Raw genomic sequence first — 853 nt, 5'->3', positions numbered from 1 at the left:
GTCTCTACTAAAAATACAAAAAATTAGCTGGGCATGGTGGCACGTGCCTGTAATCCCAGCTACTCAGGAGGCTGAGGCAGGAGAATTGCCTGAACCCGGGAGGCGGAGGTTGCGGTGAGCTGAGATCGCGCCATTGCACTCCGGCCTGGGTAACAAGAGCGAAACTCCGTCTGAAAAAAATAAAAAAAAAAAAAATAAATTTAAAAAAATAAATAAATAAAAAGGCTTTTCAGGTGGGAATTTATGGGGAGTAGTTGGGAATACCATTTCTGGATGAGGACACCTGGCATATTCCACCAGACACCCAGCTCCAGGACAAACGCCACCACTCAAGAGAGTGTTGGGGGCTGGGGCGGGAGGAGAGGAGGGTAGTAGGCCCCGCAGACAGGCAGACGCAAGGAGACAGACAGGGAGACCGTGAGCTAAGGGAGGAATCGAAGAACTATTCCAAAACGTAAGATTTTTTTTTTTTTTTTTTTTTTTTTTTTTTTTAAGAAGAAAAGGGAAAAATGCATTCCCTGGCATAAGGAATAGTTTAGGATCAAAGGCAAAGGTTTTGATTTTAAACGTTTTGAGGCCTTTTTCTTTAGGCCTAAGCCACTGGGTAGGTTTAGATGGTGGGAGAGATTATTACAGCTTTCTCATGGGAAGCATTTCCTTGGCGATACCCTCTTCTTGAAAGCTTCACTCGCTTTGGTTTTATTATAGGGAATGACTGATAATATGCCAATCCCACACATCTGTCTCATTGCGTGAATAAATCACAGGAAAGAAGCATTTCGGTTTAGAGGGTAGAAACTCCAGCCCGACTTTGACTTCTGCAGCCATCAGCACATCCTTGGAATCCCACAAT

The sequence above is a fragment of the Saimiri boliviensis genome, chromosome 3 (genome assembly GCF_048565385.1).
Source record: "Saimiri boliviensis isolate mSaiBol1 chromosome 3, mSaiBol1.pri, whole genome shotgun sequence".
In the NCBI taxonomy this organism is placed as follows: domain Eukaryota; kingdom Metazoa; phylum Chordata; class Mammalia; order Primates; family Cebidae; genus Saimiri; species Saimiri boliviensis.
Note: the sequence above shows the minus strand (reverse complement) of the source record.